The 17,064-nt window shown below is 54.3% G+C and overlaps 1 protein-coding gene across 6 annotated transcripts in view; it reads left to right on the forward strand.

The window, feature by feature from the left end:
• The first annotated feature begins 12,659 nt into the window (after positions 1 to 12,659).
• Positions 12,660 to 17,064, forward strand: part of Adgrl1 (adhesion G protein-coupled receptor L1) — a 40,346-nt gene continuing 35,941 nt past the window's right edge. For 4 of the 6 annotated variants that reach the window (XM_021220182.2, XM_029532703.1, XM_029532704.1 and 1 more), the window contains exon 1: positions 12,663 to 13,603. The gene's annotated coding sequence lies outside the window, so the exon portion shown is untranslated. Of the gene's footprint in view, positions 13,604 to 17,064 lie in introns of all 6 variants that reach the window. The other 2 variants (XM_029532701.1, XM_029532702.1) reach the window with 2 other exon arrangements.

Below are 17,064 nucleotides of genomic sequence, written 5' to 3' on the forward strand. Positions count from 1 at the left end.
GCAGAAGCGACCAGAATCAGCCAGAACACCAGGAGTTCTTTGATGCGTTTCTCTCTATGAAGTGAAGACCAGCGAAGCATTGTACTGTGTATCAATGCGAGAGCGTCTCCCCACAGTTTGTGGGGTTCCATTTATAGTCTTTCTAAACATCACAAACCCTCTCAGAAGATAGCATCCAGAAAAACATCACACGAGATACAAGTAAGTTGCTAAAGAAACCAGAAATTTCCACTTCATCCAGAGGCAGGTGGATCTCTGTGAGTTCAAGACCAGCCTGTTCTACATAGCGAGTTTCAAGCTAGTCAGGGTTACATAGTAAGGTCATGTTTAAAAAGAAAATTAAACACATAAAGACAATAGGGTCATCAAAATGGCTGAACACATGCTGCCTGAGTTCTGAGTTCAAGTTCCTGGAGCACACCCTTCAGAAGGTGAGGACCCAAGGAGGAGAGAGCCCCTGCCGAGCACTCTTCTCTGACTTCCACGTGGGTGCTGTGCACACTCCTCTCCCCCAGAAAGAAAGAAATGTAAGTTTAACTTCAAATAAATAAATGCATAAATAAATTCAAGAAAGGTCAGATGGGATCCCAGTAGGATGTTCTAGAATGTTCTTTGGGGGTGTGTGACATGTCATTGTGCATACACACACAATCTCTCAATCTCTCTCTCTCTCTCTCTCTCTCTCTCTGTCATATATACACACTCAGAGAGAGAGAGACAGAGAGACAGAGAGAGAGAAAAGGCCCATATCCCCAATATCTCCGTGGAATACTTTCCCTCTCCAGGGCATAAAATGAGCCATGATTAACATACCCCAGTGAGCACACAGCAAAGCCATTTGCTGGCATCTATATTATTTGTCCCCTTGGAGTCTAGAAGAGATGGGAGGAGAGTGGGTTTGCGCAGTGTAAACCACATTTCATCACAGTAAGAACAGATGGAAAAATGTCTCCTCCCCTCCCTCCTGCTTCTCAGGCTCAGAGTGAGGAACGGATGTCAGCCACGGATTCACTCCTATCCACACAAGGGTGGTGCATCTGAAGAGGTGGCCTGGTGGGGCTTGGGGACCCAGTGACCCTGTCACTGCCCATGAGCTGCATGCCCAGGCCTCTAGGACTGCCTGATTTGATGGCTTTCCAGTCTTGTTTTTAATATGTCCTTTCTGTTTTGACTTTATTTACACTGGTGTGTGTGTGTGTGTGTGTGTGTGTGTGTGTGTGTGTGTAGGAATGGGACACTGGGAGGGAGGGGATGATGGGGACGTTGTTTTTTTTTTTTTTTTTTAAGATTTATTTATTTATTATATGTAAGTACACTGTAGCTGTCTTCAGACACTCCAGAAGAGGGCATCAGATCTTTTTATGGATGGTTGTGAGCCATCATGTATGTGGTTGCGGAATTTGAACTCTGGACCTTCGGAAGAGCAGTCGGGTGCTCTTACCCACTGAGCCATCTCACCAGCCCCAGGGACGTTGTTTTTGAGAACACAGAGTGTCATATATTTCAGACTGGCTTCGAACTCACTGATGTAGATGCCCTTCAGCCTCTGGCCTCTTGACACCCTAAAAGCATGGCCAGATGTGAGAGGCAAATGTGATCAAAGAATGTTATGAAAATGTCACAATAAGACCCATGATTTTATGACTATAAAATAATGAAAGGATCTGGTCATGGGTAGCACACGCCTTTAATCCCAGCACTTGGGAGGTAGAGGCAGGCAAATCTCTGCGTTCGAGACCAGCCTGGTCTACAAAGTGAGTTCCAGGACAGCCAGGGCTACACAGAGAAACCCTGACTGGAAAAACAAACAAACAAACAAAACAGGAGAATCAAAAGAAGAGCGGCCTCACATGCCTCCAAAGCTTGGTGTTCCTGCAGAGAGACTCAGGCAAACTGAAGACAAAAGAGAAACAAAAAAGTTTCCCTCGGCTCCAGGGAGCACTCCTTCCCTCTTACCAGACCTGTTAGCCCTGGAAAGACAGTGACTAGGGACCAGAGGCTAGCTCAAACTGCCGACTGGAAGGGAAGAGGTGACAGCCGCTAAGTCAGCCCAGCTGTGGCCCCCTGCACAGCTCAGTGCTGAAGCAGAGAAAAGGCCACCTGGGGCAGGCCGATGGTGGCCACTTCTCCCACAAAAGAAAGAAATCAATCACATCTTGACAGAATACAGGAGGCTGAGGCAGGAGAATTGCCATTAGCTTCAGTCCAGCCTGGGTTCTGTAGTTCCTGGCCAGACTGCTGCAGAATGAGACAGTATCATCTAAAGAAACAAAGAAAACAAAACCTATACTCACTGTTGAGCACCCCAGGCCCCACCCACAGCACCAAACCAGGGTCACACAGAGGGCCTGCTGAAATTCAGTGGCTCACAAAACAAAAGAAAAGTCGTAAGTCTGGCAAAGAGATGTGTACGGAGAGAGGGGAGCTGACAGGGCAGCGGGGATGTGATAGTCGCACACATGAAAGACAAAATGATAGCAAGGTAAGTACAGGACTCGGCTGGGCTAGCCTGGGGTCAGCATTTGGGGCTTACCAATGCACAGCCTTGGGTTCCAGCCCCAGTACCAAAGAGAAAACAAAAGTGCAGCTCAGTGCATTCAAGAGTTGCGTGACTATCGTCCCCATTCTAGAACACTCTCTTTATCTCAAAGCAGTCATTCCTTCCCTCCTTTTGCTCCAGCCCCTTGCAGCCTCTGGTCTACTCTCTTATCTCTCTGAGGTCCATCCGCTCTAGACACTTCACACTGAGACCCAAACACCCAGCAGCATGGGGTCTGGCGTCTCTCACTTCCGGCATTTTGAGGGGTGGTTCTGTGGCAGGTTGAGTCTTGTGATCGGAGTCACATGCATCTTGCTTTTGTATTTCTGATGCTGGGGTTGGAACCCAAGGCCACACGACTTCAGGCAAGTACACTGGTTGCATTACAAGTCCCAGCCCAGAACAGTGGAACCCTGGCTCCGGGCCCCCTTTCCTAGCTGTGGAATCTTAGGTAAGTACCCTCCCACCGGATGGCGCCTGAAGCAGCCCTCAGGAGGGCTCTGGACAAGGCCTGAGCCATACCCTCAGCCCCTCCCTCAGTGGTAGATTCTGGTTATGAGCAGGAAGACAAGTCTGTAACTTTCCCGCGTGAATTTCTTTATGCAGGGGGACCAGAAGTATATATTATTATATTGTATGTATATAAGTATATATTATATGTTGTCCCCAATTACTGTCCGCTTATCAGTTAATTTAGAATGTCGTTACATTTTTCATGCACGTGTCTCTGCACGCACACATGCATGCATGCAAGCACACTCGCGCACCCGTATACACCTGTGGAAGACAGAGGACAGCTTTCCAGAGGCAACTCTCTCCTTCTACTACGTAGGTTTGGGGGTACTGAACCCAGGTCTTTCTTCAGTAAAAGCCAGAGCTTTCACTGCTGAGCTGTCTTGCCAACCCTCCACCTTAAGTTTTGAGACAGGGACTCTGCACGTGTACATCTGAGACAGCGCAAGCACTAGGCGAGGCTGGCTAGCCAGTCAATCCCAGGGAGACTGCTACAGCTCTCCAGGGCAGTAATTGCAGGCACACACGGCTGGCTGGCTTCTCACAAGTGCTAGGCATTGAACTCAGGTCCTTACAATTATGGGACAAATACTTTAACAACTAAACTATGACCTCAGTCCCTCTAATTTTTTTTAACCCATATTTTACACAGATCACCACCATCTACCACAAGATAGGGACTATTCAAAATCCCAGAAGTCTGTGTTGTAGCGAATTTTCTATAAAGAGTCTCACTTGCCCAAATCTCTCCTCTGAGAGTATTTTTGCCTCCACCCCTAAAAGATCTTTGTCACAACTAGGATTATGCTCCTGGCATCTAGCGGGTGGCAACAAAGGGTGCTGCTCCTGCCCCACAATGCACTGGGCAACTCTCTCTAGACTTACCAGCTACAAGCACCCACAATGCTGTGTTTACAGAACCCTAAGGACAGCACCATCTCTGGATTGCTTCTGTCCTTAATGCTCTCAGACCTCTGTCTCAGCTCACTGCCTTCTCTCTAGACTTCACCATGGCCATCAGGGTGACTCAGAAATCTTACAAGATGTCCAGCTCCCATCCCCGGGCCTTCAGCAGCTGCTCATTCATGAGTGGACCCGGTGCCTACATCAGCTCTTCCAGCTTTTCCCGGGTGGGCAGCAGTTCGGTATGGACGCACGTTCAATGTGTTCCAGCTTCCGGGGAAGCCTGGGCACCAGTATGGATCTGGGAGGGCTTTGGCGGGGCTGGTGTCTGGGGCATCATAGCAGTCATGGTGAACCAGAGCCTGCTGAGCCCCTTGAAGCTGGAGGTGGACCCCAATATCCAGGCTGTGTTTACTCAGGAGAAGGAGCAGATTAAATCCCTGAACAGCAAGTTCGCCTCCTTCATTGACAACGTACGTTTCCTGGAGCAGCAGAACAAGATGCTGGAGACCAAATGGAGCTTGTTGCAGCAGCAGAAGACATCGAGGAGCAACATGAACAACACGTTTGAGAGCTGTATCAACAACCTCTGCCGGCAGCTGGAAGCCCTGGGCCAGGAGAAGCTGAAGCTGGAGGCGGACCTTGGCAGCATGAATGGCCTGGTGGAAGACTTCGAGATGTCCCAGGGAAGGAGGCACACAATGTCTGCTATGTGTCCCCACTGTGGATTAGTCCAGTGGTGGAGCTGTTTGTTGCATGACAGCAGTTTTGCTCAGGAGATCTGAGGCTGGGGGATTTTTATTTTTACAAACTACAGATCAGATTTAGAGCGCTCCCACCAAGAGCCCGCGTGTTAAAAGCTTGGTCCTCACCTTGGCACTTTCCTTAGCTAGTCTGTCATCACTATGACCAAAATCCTGAGAGAACAACGTAAGGGTGGGAAGATCTATTTGGCTCATGGTTTCTTAAGACTCCCTCCGTGTTTGCTAAGGTGGGTGCTCCCAAGCAGAATGCCTCAGCAAGAGAGACCGAGGTGGAAGACTGAGGCGGAAGACTGAAGCAGAAGTGCTCACAGCGGAGCCAACAAGAAGCAGGGAAAAAAACCAGGTCTGGGGAAAGACATGTCGTTAATGATCTCACTTTTCAAGCTAAGCCTCACCTCCCAAAGTTTCCGGAGCCTTCCAACACAGTGCCGCCACTGTGGCACTGTGGACAAGGCATGAGCACCAAGGGTGTGTTCACAGACAGAGTCTCACAGAGCTTACAAAATGGCAGAACCCTTGAGCACGGAAGGCTGCGGGTGGGAGACGCACGTTCAGTGTGTTCTCACTTCCCAGCCCTGGCATGGTTGGCTTTACACAGCCTCTCCACAAGCCCAAAAACAGAACCCAAGGTCTCTCTGTATGTCAGACATTGGCTATGGTAACAAGAGGAGAACCCACACAGCCACACTGGGTTCTGGCTTCTTTTGCAGGATCTCCTGTTTCAACAGAGCAGTTCCCACTGGGGTTGTATAAACGGAGCTTCAGTGAGAGGGAGAGAGGCGTGACTGCAGTCCTCTGAGCTGTTGCCCTCTCTCCCCACCGGCTCCCTCCCACCCCACTGCAGTCTTCAGTTCAGGGTCAGTACAGGCTTTGTCTCTTCAGCAGGCCTAATGGAGATTAGGAACGGCCCATACCCCCCCCCCCCCCCCCAGCCACTGCCCCCACCTCCCTGGAAACCACCCTTGTCCTTTCTGTCCTTTCCCAACCTCTCTCCATCCTCAGATCTTTCTTCCTTACACACAGGACCCCTTCAGTCCCATCTGGCCCTTTCACAGGGTGCCTCAGACCCCACCACTCCCTGCTGCCCACTTCCATCTTCGGCCTGCCAGCCTCCCCATCACTCACACTGCCTCTGCTTGAGGAGGCCCCAGTGTCCTCTGCTTGAGGAGGCCCCAGTGTCCTCTCCAAGGCTCTCCCTGACCTCCACCTTCCACCTTTGCCTTGGCTCCCTGGGGTTCTCTAACGTTCCCCCCCCCCCATGCAATGAATGCTCACTAGCTCCAGCTCTCCCTTCTCCCTCCCTCCCCCACCTCCTCCCTATCAGCTTCCCTGGGGATGCTCACCACCTTACAGACCAGTCCTACACCCCAGTCAACCCAGCCTGCTCCAGGCGTCCACCAAATCATCACCGTAAGCATTCAGGATCTCTTAAGGACCCTTCTTCCTCCTCATCTACTCGCCTGTCTCTTGATCTCACGCTGAAGTATGTCGGGGTGGCATCTGCAAACCCCTTTCTACCCCTGTACCCTGCCCCTCCTGCCAGTCTCTACCACACTGAATGGGCTCCTGTCTCCCCGTCCCTCTGAATGGGCAGAGGCGCCTCCCGCACACCTGGGGAGAAGGGAGGCACTGCCTCACCTGCAGTCACAGAACAGTAGGACAGCGGCCCCTAGTGGTGGGGAAGGAACCACGGTTTATTTTAACGGGACCGACTGGGTTCCTATTAAGCTCTCACCACTCCACCCGCCCACCTACTCCTATTGCTCAGATTGGAACCAGGTCCAGCCTCTTGGACTCTTGCTTACTCACCCCCCCCCTCCTTATAAACACTACTGTTTGCCTGGAGCAGTTCTGGACTGTGGACCTAGACCAGTGGACAAGGAACAAATGTGACCCGCCTCCCGATATCCGTAGAAAGACACAAACCAGAGAAAAACACAAGGGGTGGCAGATTGGCTCAGCTGATGGAGGGCCTACATGACATGCACTAGGCCCTAGGTTCAATCCACAGCAACATATAAGACCTTGTGAGGTGGGGCCTACCTGTAATCCTTGCACTCCCTCTTGGGAGTTTGAGTCAGGAGTTCAAGGTCATCATTAGTTAGCTAGTCAGAGGCCAGCCTGGGCTACATAAGACCTTGTCAGAAAGAAAAGAAAGGAAGACTTCCACCTACATAGCTGTGGGCATCTATCTTCAGACTCCAGCCACCACTTTGACTCGCCATAGACCCCAGTTGTTCCAGCGCCTGCGTGGCAGAGTTCGTATGTACCCACCGCAAGAAAAGTGGCAGCCCCTGCTGCCTGGAGACTTGCACCTGGGGAGACCCCTGACAGATGCAGCAGCCGCAACTGCAGGGGAGACAGCCCCACAACCATGTGTAAACCAAAGGGTGGGTGCAAACTTGGATTTCTTTTACAACCCCTGACAGATTCTTTGCATCGTCCTTCCCCCTGCCCCGCCCCTGTGAAGCACATAACTGATAATAAAGTTGTGGACTTGATTCTTTAAGGACAAGAAGAAAACAAAATTGTCTGCGACTAAATACCTGAAATAAGGCAATTTATAAATAGGGAGGTTTCCCCCTATTTATATATATGCAGTGATGGGGATGGAACTCACACACAGTAGGCCTGCTGTGTGTCAGGTAGGCGCCAACTGTAGCACATCAGCACCAAAGACATATCTTTGGCCCACAGTTTTGGAGGTTCCCTTCATAATCATACAGCCTGCAGCAAGGCAACATACCTTTCTTGCTAGGAGTTGTGGGGAACACACCATTCAGTTCCTGAACGGGAAGTAAAAGGGGGAGACAGGAAGGGAGGAGAACCTCACAGACATGCACACACATTCCTGAGGCCCTCTCCACAGTGCCTGTGGAGGACATACACAAAGGACAAGGACACTCTAAGGTGGGTAGTGCCGTGGGGAGGGCCTCGGGAATGAGAAGGCCGATGTGCTAGGCACGTGGAGGTGCAAGGGTTAAGGAGTGTCTCTACAGCATACTCTAAACCCAGCCACCCTTCCTTCCCTTACGTCCAATGCCTTCACTCAACAACCTCTCATCTGATGGCCAGCTTCCCAGTCTCCCCAGCTCTCTCAAGTCATCCCTATAACTTTAAAATTATACATCTAGTATGTGTGTGCACACTGTGTGCATGTGTGTGCGTGTAGCTCAGAGGACAATGTGTGGGAGTTGGCTCTCTCTTTCTGCTATGTGAGTTCCAGGAATCGAACTCAGATCATCATGTTTGGTAGCAAATGCCTTTACTTGCTGAGCCATTTTGCTGTCCCACTCACTCCAGGATGGACAGCCCAGCGCATGTGTCTAGGTCCATGACGTATCTATCAGTCTCACCACCCCCCCATAGAAAATCCTGTCTATTATCCGCCACTGTCCTCTCTCTCCCAGTCTCAGGCCACCACCCATCTGTTTCTATTCTTTTCTATTCTTTTGATATTTCACACCAATGGAGTCACGTGCTATCATACTACATGACTTCAAACTCAGGGCACTTCTCCTACCTCAACCTCCAGAGCGCTGAGATGACAGAATGTACCTCCTTGTCCAGCTTTGACTCCAGTTCTGTAACTGCTCTGTGAGATCTGGAGCCTTGACTGCCCTTCTGTGAGATGGAGGAGGGGTCTCCTCACACCTGGGCCATACCCTCAGGGTTGACTCGCTTTAGTGCTTGCTAGTTGGTGGGCCACATGTAAATATTACAGCTAACCTCCAAATGTCCCCACTCCTCCTGATGCTCAGCTACCCTGTGATCTGCATCTGTCCTCGCTCCACTTCCTTGCTGTGCTGGGGATTGGAACGCCTTGGATGGACCCTGGCAAGAGCTTCTCCCTTAGCCAGCGCTCTAAGATTGACTGCCATTCCTGGACCCTCACGGAGGGATCTTAGGCAGGCGCTCTACTGCAGAACCACACCACAGCTCCTCACATCTTCCTACCCATCTCCATTGCTACCCTCCAAGGTCTCACTATTGGTTATCAGCAGGCATTTGCTCTCGACCCCGCACTCTCCCCCTAGTGGCCATTAGGACCTGTGCACACGAGTTCCTTCTCGCCCTTCCCTTCCTCTCTCAACAATCATCCATAGTTTCCATCTACTAAGCCAACATACTCAGTACCTCCTCCCTCTCATCTAAAGGGGCCTTCACTGCTCTGCTCAATGCTCCTGCCTCCAGAGCCTGGAAAAGGCTGTTCACTGTGCCTGGCAGGACCTTCCTCATATTCCCTCCCCAACCCTGTGGCTTCTCCCTTTTCTCAGCTCTTTATCCAAACCCCATTTTCCCAGAGAGACTTTCGGGGACCCCCCTAACTAAAGAGCTTAGAACGGAAGCTACGAGAGTCTGTCTACTGTGAATGCAGCCTTCTGCCCCACTCCAACATCACAAAACCTGCCACCATTTCTGGGTTCATTTTCTTTCCTTTCCTTGGTGACACTTGTGTCTTGGTGGCATCTTTTATGCATTTGCAGGATCTTGTATTTATTTGTTTCACCAATTAGAATGTCAGTCCCAGAGGAGATAATTTGTTCACTGCCATCGAACTGAGTTTTGGAGTTAAAGGTGTGCTCACAGTGTCCAGCGCTCAGTGAGGCCTTTATCTTGCTGCTCACTTGAGTGGGTACTGAGTGTGGTTCTGGAAGGAGCTCAGAAATTGCTCAAGGGATCCAGTACAGGGAGCCCCCAGGGACCGCAAGAGCGCATAAACCCCAACCATCCAGCTCCCTCTATAGGTCCCATTGATCTTGTAGGTGCAGCAGGGGTCCCCTGGAAGGAGTTGGGCTGAGACAAATTTGGAACCCTGGGAACAAGGGTTCACTGAGCCAGAGCCCATAGGCCCTAGAAGGATACCATTATGTCTTGGACTGAGGTGCCCAACATGCTAGATGCTCAGGCTATGGGATCCCAGTTATGCAGAACATTGGGTATCTTCATGCCCAGACACTGCACATCGGTGCCCTCAAGTACACGGTGCTCAAAAGAAGGGGTGTCGTGCCTATAGACTCAGGGGAACCCAAGACGCAGGACAGCCTGTGCATATGGATCTAACGGGACCAGGTGTACAGAATGTAGTGCCAAGGAACGACGTGCATAAGGTCCCAACGTGAAAGGCAGGATACTAGAGTGAACTGCATCCTATCCAGGCCTCGGGTACCTCTAAGGAGTTGAGGGTTAGAGGTACCCGCAGCGGGCGAGTCTGCGCGCGCGCGCGTGCATGCTTTGGTTCCCTGAGCCCGGCTGCCAGCGCAGCCTCCACTGCGACTGCGCAGGCAGAGTCGTGGTGTGCTGGTGACTCTTCGTGTTCACAACCTCCCTGCATCCTTTGCCTTCTGAGCCCTCTGCCCAAGAACCGAAGAGCCACGGTTAGGATGGAGGCTGGCAAGCCAATTCAGCCGCCACCAGGGGCGCACCACCGGCCACCAGAATTGGGGGAGAGAAGGGATCTGGAAAGCGGGAGGGGGAGGGGACATCCTGCCAGGATTTTTCCAAACTGAGCCTTGGTCCTTAAAAAAATATACCACGACTTTTCCTCATAATGGAGAGTGCTAGTTCAAACTACCTCCTGGATCGCTTTTGCGGAAGAGATGGGTGGGCTGCTGGAGAAAGGAAGCGAGTAGCTAAAGGGCTCCTCCCTCTCCATTTGGGCTGGAGATGGAATCCAGGCCCTTACACATGCTGGGCAACCACAGCTAGGCCACTGAACACCCCAGCCTCAGTAACACACACACACACACACACACACACACACACACACACACACACACACACACCATTTGCTACGGGAGTAGAGCTTTCTAGAGATCCGTTGATATGCCAAAGTAGGAAACTGGCACAGAGAGATGGGACCCTCCTCTCTATCAGTCAGTCACAAAAAGGATAGGATCTTTCCTGCACTCAAGGTGTATCTTTGGTTCCCTGGATTCAGTTCCCAGGACCTGGCCACTTAGGTTCATAGCTGACACTCTTCAAACATGGAGTCTTCCTTGGATGGGGGTAACACCTCACATAATTACTCCTCCCTGAAGTTTGGAGACCACAGGTTTTAGGTTTTGAAGAACCAAGGACCCCTAATCCTGGAAGAAAAGTGTGTGTTTTTTTAAAGGAGTAGGAATGAAATTTTCAGTAGTGGCTCCTTTTCTCTGTCCATCCAGCGGTGCCTCCCCACCCAGTCTCCCACCAGGACGTGCTACATAAAAGGGTTTCTTGAGAACAGGTTAATGGCCTATCTATATACATTAAGGCTTTTGTGGATAATCTTTGTTCCTATTCAAGGCCCACCCAAGTTCTTCCACTCTCAAACCCTTTCCTGACTTTAACCCACTCAGCAGGCAGAACAGCACCTTTCATGGACACTGAGATGGACTTTTAACCCACCCCATCCCCCACCCCACCCCACTCCTCCCGCTCTAACCTCAGCACATCACATTCTCTGAAAATCCACATCAGGGTTTATCTGCACTCCTAAGGCTTCCAGAGTGCTAACATTCAGCCGGACATTGAACTTGAATAAGCTGCCTGATTCGGTATTTAGACTGCTTTTGGGTGGATTCCCTTCCCCAAGGATCTCAGCCCAGTTTTTGCTTCTCCTCAGCCATCAATCTTAAGAGTTGCACCCATCGTTCCTAAAACGGATTCTCAGCGTGGCAGCTTCCAAGCTCTGCTCTTACCTTTCAGGATTCCGCTCCCCCGAATCCCCCCTTACCCCCCCTCCCCGCACACTGAGTTGTCTATATTGCTTAAGTGCCTGGTTTGGGCCCGGGATTGAGCTTTATAGCCCCCCCTCAAACAAACAAATAAACAAACTGTAAGTCTAGGCAGTGGTAGCTTTGGCTCCAGAGATTTGGGCCAGGTCGACCCCCTTTCCCATCTAGAGGAGCAATCCTAGGTTTCATCTGTAGCTGAGGGGCTGAACCCAGCCTCTGGCTTCACTCACTAAGTCCAAAGCCTAGGAATCTAAGTCCGGTCCGCTGCCCTACTTCTCCGAGTCCATCACCTGCAGTGTAGTTCTTACGTTTATGAAATCTGCACCGGGCTTTTGCTCTCGCCATCAACCTAAAATTCAATTTTTTTTTTTCTTCTCTACCCACCCCCTCCAAAGCCAGACGCTTGGGGCGTTTATAGATACTAACCTCTCCTCTGCTCCTGCAGCCTGGTCAGCTCCAGGACCCTGTCCGGTTGCCAAGGCTCTCTCTTCTGTTTGGGGGAGGGGGGCTGTTCTCATCCCATCCTATCTATGCTCCAGTCCTGGCTTTGCATCCCTCCCTCTTTTTTTTTTTTTTTAAATTTTATTTATTTATTTATTTTTTTATTGTAGGTCTGGTCTCCCAGGGTAGCGGGATCCACACCACATCCCCTTCCTGTCGCATCACCCAGGATCCAGATACTGCTTTTACCTGCCGGCTCTGTTGCAGCCAGCGCGCGGAATCCTTCCATACCTCAGTCCAGCCCTCATTTTGTCCCTCCCCACCGCACGTCGCTGTTAGGAAGATGGGGGACAGCCTACGCTGTTGTCAGTCACTAAGCAGCACCCCCTCCGACCCTCCTGCAATCCCGGGTGGGAGACGCTCTGGTCCAGGTCTTTTTTGTTGCCACCGCACAGGCCTGACGCATTACTCCATCTCCCTTGGAAGAATCCGGACCGAAATTTGCGTGCCTCGGGTGCATCTGGCCCTGTCGCAGCTACCTCCCCCCACACACACACACACACACCGCGCCCCTCCCGTCCCTACCCTCTCTGCTAAATCCGGACCAGGTTTTGCGCAGTCCTTGCACAGCTCTCCATTTACCCCTCACCGGCTAGGCGCCTTTCTGCACAGCACGGCTGCAGAGTCCGTTCCGTTTTTTTCCTGCCGCCCGTCGCACCCCACCACCCCCCAGCCCAACTAGGGGGATCTAGCGCGTCGCCTCCCTCTGCCCACTTTTCCTTGGGGGAGGCGAGTGGAACTCCAGGCCAGGTTTCCGGGCCCTTCCTCGGGGCGCACGGGAGGGCTGCGGAGGCTAGTCCCGGGCGGTTAGTCCAGGCCAGGTTTTGCGCTTGCCCGCCGCCCCCCTCCCGGAGCCGGCGGGCCCGGCAGCGCCGAGAGCAGGCGGCTTGTCATTGCTGGTGCCCCGCGCCCGCTCGCTCCGCGAGTCCTGCGGTGCCCACGGGCCCAGCCCCGCGCCCCCTGCTCCGGCCACCCCGGGGGCGCGACGCCGCCGCGCCTGCTTCCAGCTGCGTAGCCCCGGCCCCCTGCGGGCAGCGCGAGCGGTCGGCGCGGGAGCAGTCGGCGCTGCGACGCCCCCGCCCCGCCGTCTGCCGGAGACGCCCCGGCGGATGGGGCCGCGCGGGCCCAGGAGCGGCGCCGCCGGGCGGCGGGGGCCAGCGCGGCCGCCCGGGCAGCCGCGTTAACCCTTCGCCCGCTGCCGTCCGGGGGCGCTGGGGAAGTCGCCTGGGCACACACGTGCCGCCTCCGTCGGGGCCGCGGAGCTGCGGGGGAGATGCGGGCAGCCGGCGCCGCCTCGGGGGGCTCCGCCTCGCCCCAGCCCCCCGAGCTCTGACGCCGCCCCCGCCCCTCCGCCTCCACGCCTCGCTCCCCGGGAGGGGCGCAGACCCGCGCGCCCGGGGCCGGGGCCGCCTCCGGAGCGCCGCGATCCGCCTTTTCTTTCCTTTTTTTTTTTTTTTCCCCCCCACCCCTTCCCTTTTAAATTTTGGTCGGTGGCGGCAGTGCTGGGTCGGAGGAAAGAAGGGACACGGAGTCCTCCCTCGCTCAGCCACCCCCTCCCCGCTTCCCCCTGGGCCGGGCTCCGGGAGATGTGCCGGGCGGGGGGCCCGGCTTCGCGGAGCCGCCGGAGGAGCGCGCACGGCCGACCCCGAAGCGCCGCTGGACAGGTGAGTGTGCGGGAGTCTCAGGCCACCGCCGCACCTGGGCCAGGTGTGCGCGGCGGGAGGGGCGGGGAGCACCCTACCCCCGCCCGCCGGGGGCTTGGTGGGGGTGCGGATGGGCGGCCGCAGGGTGCCCTGCAGGGGGAGGGGACCGCCAGTGTGCCCGCGCGTGGCTGCGTGTGCCCGCGCGCGCGCCGGCCTTTGTGGGGAAGCGGCGCGGCGGTGCCTGCGTGTCCCCGGTGCGTGTGCGCGCGGGTGCTTGGCGCCCTGTTTGTGTAGGTGTCTGGGTGTGAGTGGAGAGGGTGCGTGTGCGCGCCGCGCGCGGGCCCGGGCTCCCCAGAGAAGCCATGTCGGGGGGCTGGCACCGCAGGATGCTGGGCTTAGGGTTGTTTTTCTCTGGGAGGCAGTGGCGCTAATGGGGGGTGGGGGTGGGATGGGGAGAGGTCTGTCTGGGTGTCGAGTGAGTTGCAGCCCGGAGGGGCGCCTCGGGCAACCCTGGTGCAGTTGTGAAGCATCTTCTGTTGGTGGTACCCAGTTAAGCACGGATGGAGGCTGTCAGGTTGGATCTACCGGAACGAGCGCTCTCTCCTCTTCTGGGTGTTCCTGAAATAGAGCTGTGTGGCTCAGTTGTCATCGTCCCATTTGAGGGTCCTGGGATGAAAGTCCAGTTCGTGTGTGTGTGTGTGTGTGTGTGTGTGTGTGTGTGTGTGTGGTGGGAGGGTAGTGTGTACTTATGCAGTGGCCAGAAAATGCCCTCCTATGGCATCACTTCAGTGCGCCCCAGGCACCTATGTGAAGACAGCACCCCGCCGGCAAACAGCCCCTAAGCTTACACATCCCAATCTATACACTTCTCCGCTAGGTTAGCTTCCAGCCCTATCCTTGCCCAGCATCTTATTACTGTACCTTCCTCATCTCCCCACCCCGCCTTCTCCTCAGCTTTGGCATCTTTGTGGATGTCCCTCCTGTCCCACTGTGAACCAGAGAGCCCCCTTCTTTCCCAGCCTCTCTGGGACCCAGAGCCGGATTTGTCTTCCCATATCCAAACATGTGGTGCGTTTGGGGGAGTTGGGGGAGGGGTTCAAGATGGCCGCCAAGATGGCTGGCAGCCTCTTTATCTCTGTCTGTCTCCCCCTCTCTCTGCTTACCCTCATGCCTCTAGTGGAGTAGGGAGGGTCATCGTGGGGAGAGAGTTGGACAGTGTAGGGACAGGTGTGGAGGACACCTGAGGGTGGGTGTCTGTTCTGGGCCTGTTGACCTCCAGTGCTGCTGAGAGAGAGGCCATTGGTAGCTGCTTCTCTTTCCTGCACCCCCAAGGGCAGGCGTGAGTCTTTAATCCGACCCCAGACCCAACTCTGTCTGGCCCACGGCCTGATGGCACCCATGCTCCCCCCGCTCCCTAGACCCTGGCAATACCCCATCCATCATGGAATGTCAGAGTGTTCCTTTGAGGGTCCCTACAAGCATCTCTGGTATCCTCTTCTCCATCTGCCCGGTTAGGAACTGGGGACCTTGGTGTGTGTGTTGGGGGACGCCTGCTAAGACAGGTCCTAGCTTTGGGGACAGGTGACTTCCTTCCTCCCCACACCCTGCCCACGAATGCCAAATTTATTACTTAAAAGTAGGATGAAAACAGGGAGAATAAGAGACGGAATACAACCTTCATTATCATATCGAGAAAATTATCTGTGATTTTCCTAACTAGCAATTTGCCTGCCATGCCGTTCAGATATGACTTGCCCATTAATTACAGAGATGAAAAATCATCTGGAAGGCGGAAAAGAACTAATTCTGTGGCTGGCGGCATGGCACCTTTGCACTGAGCCACAGCCATGGATGTGGATGTGTGGGTACCGGCCCTCCTGCTGGTTTCCCAGCATCTTCCCCGCTGGCTTGGGCCGCCCTGTTGCTTTTCCTGTCTGATGTGCTTGCTTAACTCCTGGTCACGGGGACGGGTGTACCCCGCTATCTCCTGTGCTGCTGGACACCCTTGGGCGTGGAGACGGCCCCCAGAGTTGTGGGAGGGTGAGGAGCTGGGGACTAGTGCACCTGGGCCACCGAGCCTGGGGGGAGGAGGTGGAAGGCCAGAGATGAGGAGCCAGGCTTCTATTCCCAGCCTGCCCTGGGGAACCCCCTTCTCCTAGGGGGCGCTCTGGAAGCCCCACGAGGGGGGAGGAGCCTGTGAGCTCCTGGCCCTGCTAGAGGAGTCTGTTTGCATCGAGCCCTCTCTGGTCTCCAGCTGCACATGGGACTCTGCTGCCTGCTGGCTATTCCACCAGGCTGACAAGAGACCCTCTGGTGCTTCGGCCTCAACGTGGGCATCTAGCAGAGGGGAAGGAAGAGGGTCAGGTGGACCCCCAAAACCTCTAGAGCATACACCCGTGAAAGAAGAGTAGCAGGAGCGGGAGCCACCCCCCACTCCCACCGCAGACGGGGAGCCTCTGGTCTGTGTCCCCGCCCTCTGCTGCTTCCTCAGCCAGACCTGGCCAAGGACACTGAAAGCTCTAGTTTCTGTGTGGGCTTCTCTCAGGGATCAGATTTCTAGTCGCCAGACACTTCCCCTCCTCCAGCCCCTCTGTGGGGACACTGGAGGAGGAGCTGACCGAGGTAGGGGTTCCCCTGTGAGCTGGAGGTGCCCAGCAAGACTTGTGTGCCTCTCTGCCTGTGATAGAACCAGATGTCTGCTGCTGAGGACAGAGAGTGGGGTCCCGGGGTGGGGGTGGGGCGCGCTCCACTGTCGGAGAAGACTGGGTGTTTCCTCTTCTTACACCTGTGTGTGCCTCTTTTGCACGCTCTCCACTTCAGGACTAGGGCAGTGACTACCATGGTTCCCATGTGTGTTACTACGTGTTCCCTTGCTCGGAGGGGGCTGTCTGTATGCACACTGACAGGAGGGCTTTGCCCACACCTACCAGTGTGAGCTTGCTGTGTGTCCCCTCTGAGCAAACTGCAAACACTTCCAAGGGCTTTTTCTGTCAGGTTCCAGGCTTGAGGTGCCACTGGGACGGTGGCTACTTCTAGTCCCTAGACTCACAGCCTGACAAGGAGGGAGGGTGTGTGTTTCTTCTGGGGAGGGCAGCCCTGGACTGAACAGCCCCTCAGCCCCTCGAGTTCTAGTTTTAGGGGATAGAGTGTGCCGTCACATGCTCTCTCATCCCTCCCTCTCGCCCGCTTTTACAAAGGCAGTTCCACTCAGGACATGGCTTGTGAGCTCTGCTTCAGGCTTCAGCTCCCACAGCCCTTCTGACTTTCTGTAGAACCCATGACACCTCTGTAGTTCCCTGATTGATTGTGCCTGTTTACTGTCTGTCTGTCTGAGTACAGTCCAGAGGTTCGGGGTCTTGTTAGTTTAGGAGCACAGGTGCCCTAGAAGAGCTCTTTGCTGAACTGCCTGTGGTAGTCCTGGCCTGCCATTCCCAACTCTCAGGGTTGGCTGAGTATGAGTGTGAAGCTAGCACAGGCTACAG

Source organism: Mus pahari, chromosome 20 (assembly GCF_900095145.1).
Source record: "Mus pahari chromosome 20, PAHARI_EIJ_v1.1, whole genome shotgun sequence".
Lineage (NCBI taxonomy): Eukaryota > Metazoa > Chordata > Mammalia > Rodentia > Muridae > Mus > Mus pahari.